The sequence below is a fragment of the Cyprinus carpio genome, chromosome B18, assembly GCF_018340385.1.
Source record: "Cyprinus carpio isolate SPL01 chromosome B18, ASM1834038v1, whole genome shotgun sequence".
Taxonomy (NCBI): Eukaryota; Metazoa; Chordata; class Actinopteri; order Cypriniformes; family Cyprinidae; genus Cyprinus; species Cyprinus carpio.
In genome coordinates, this window is record NC_056614.1 from 25,216,063 (window position 1) to 25,219,052 (window position 2,990).

Below are 2,990 nucleotides of genomic sequence, written 5' to 3' on the forward strand. Positions count from 1 at the left end.
ATAAATTTAGCCTGTGCATGTATGTCACAATGCAACAAAAAAAACAAAAAAAATAAAAAAAAATGTATTTGGTCACAAAAACCTCATTTAATACATTGTTGGGGAAACTTTTTTTCTGAAACATTTTGTTGAACGTTCACTGAACTCATTTGCATAAAAGCGTCTGCTAAATGACTAAATGTAAATGTAATTTTTAGACGTTAACGTTCAGAAAAAACATTCAAAAGTAACGTTTCCATAATGTTACCAAAATGGAATGTTTTTTATATATACACAGTACAGGTCAAAACATTACTATTTTTAATGTTTTTGAAAGAAGTCTCTTCTGCTCGTCAAGCCTGCATTTATTTGATCAAAAATACAGAAAAAAAAACAGTAATATTGTGAAATATTATTACAACTTAAAAAATAATAGTTTTCTATTTGAATATACTTTAAAAAATAATTTATTCCTGTGATGCAAAGCTGAATTTTCAGCATCATTACTCCAGCCTTCAGTGTCACATGTAACATCCAGTCTATCACATGATCATTTAGAAATCATTCTAATATTCTGATTTATTATGAGTGTTGGGAAACAGTTCTGCTGTCTAATATATTTGATGAATAAAAGGTTAAAAAGAACTGCATTTATTCAAAAAAAAACAAAAAAACAATTCTAATAATATATATTCTAATAATATATTTTCTTTACTATCACTTTTTATCAATTTAACACATCCTTGCTGAATAAAAGTATTGATTTTATTTAAAAAAAAAAGAATCAAAAAAAGGACTGACCCCAAATTACTGACCAGTAGTGTATATTGTTATTACAAAATATTTATATTTTAAAAAATATAGCTTCTTTTTTTTTTTTTTTTTTTTTTTTTTTTACTTTTTATTCATCAAAGTATCCTAAAAAAGTATCACATGTTCTGAAAAAATATTAAGCAGCAGAACTGTTTCCAACTTTGATAATGAATCATCATATTAGAATGATTTCTAAATCATTATATATCATTATATATCATGTGATTATATATCATGTGATAATGATCCTAAAAATTCAGCTTTGCATCACAGAAATAAATGATAATTTAAAGTATAATACATTTTAAAACAATTATTTTAAGTTGTAATAATATATCACAATATTAAAAAAAAATTCTGTATTTTTGATCAAATAAATGCAGGCTTGATGAGCAGAAGAAACTTCTTTCAAAAACATTAAAAATAGTAATGTTTCCAAACTTTTGACCTGTACTGTATATATTTGCATAACCAGAAATAGACATAAATAATGGACATTTGAACGTTCACAGCATTCAAAATAGCGTTTTTATAACTTCATGAGAACGCTGGCAAAACGTTTTAGAAGATTTTTGTTAGCTGGACTATAATCCTAGCTCATTTCAAGTGTTTTTATTGTTGTTGTTGTTTGGGAAAGTTGAAAAAATGCAGTTAAAACTTGATTGTTGAAATGAATACTGAATAAATGCCGGTTTCTAGACCAATATGATCTTCTGTGGTCTGGTCTGAATCGGTGTGTATTTATTCCTTTGTGTGTGTGTGTGTGTGTGTGTGTGTGTGTGTGTGTGTGTGTGTGTGTGTGTGTGTGTGTGTGTGTGTGTGTGTGTGTGTGTGTGTGATCTTGACCCCACTTCTGTTCTTTAACTCCTGAACTGGTAGAGTTTGATCAGTGTTTGTAATAAATCTCAGAGTCGCGCTGCTGTTCCTCTCCGTAACCAGCAGGTGTCGCAAACATCTCGAACATCAATCTGTGATCTAACCTCTCATTTTATTGAGAGGCCACTGTCGAACTTTGACACGCTACATTACTGAACTCCGTCATGTTCTGAAAGTTATCAATTTCTATTCAGATGTGAAGCGTTTCGGTGACGCCGCGGTGTGGCGTGGAGCTTTCGCGCATGCGCACTGCGCAGAGGCGGCGCTGGAGCCCAAGAGCGTTTGGAGAGTCGAGCGATTCCACTTCAGCGCTACTTCCGCGTTCGTTCAATACCACGTGACCAGTGAGCCTCTGATAGGTTTCGCTTATTTGAATGAATATGTACTTTTATTAAGTAATTAATAGAAAATGTTTAGAGTTAAGAATGAGAATGATTTAAGGTCTATCAGAGTTATTTATCCAGTGAAGTTTCAGATTATGTAACTATAGCCACAGTATTTATTAATATATTAAACAGAATGTAAATACAGAAATACTGTTAAATCAGCATGAATATCAAATGTTTAATAATATAAACAAATTACAGTAAGCACGTACAATTACAAATAAATGCTATTTATTTACAGGTTCTTTAGCTATGAATGTTATAATTATATATTTAATAGAAAATCTTTAGAGTTGTTTGATTCAATGAAGTTTCAGATCATGTAAGTACAGCCACAGCACTTTAACATTATATTTTACAGAAATACTATTAAATCAATATGAATATCTAATCAAATTTTTAAAAAATATGTATACATTATAGTAAGCATACAAGGCGAAGTAAACAAATAAATACAATTTATACACAAGTTTTTTTGCTATGAATGTAAAACAATTCTCACCCTATTAGTGTGACTGTAGCGTCGTTTTCTACATAATGCATAATTGATATTGATCATTACTTTCTGAAATAAATTATTAAATTGTTTAATTAAAATATGACGTCACTGTGTCATATAGAGCTAAATGGGAGATGATGATGATTATATGAAATATAAATAATGCAGATTACAGAACAAACACCCAGAACTGGGTACAGCCAGGAAATAAATAAATAAATTATACATTAAATAATTAATTTCATTAGTTTTTGACATGCTTTATAGCTCTCTTTTTAATGGGGGGGGGGGACGGTGATAATGATATTACTTTGATTTCGTTTGTTTATGGGACGATTTCCAGATTTTCGCACGAACACACACACAAAAAAAAACCTCTGTTCCGCAGCAGTGCAGCGCGTCTCACGCGTGACGTCACCGGAGCTGCAGCGAACCGG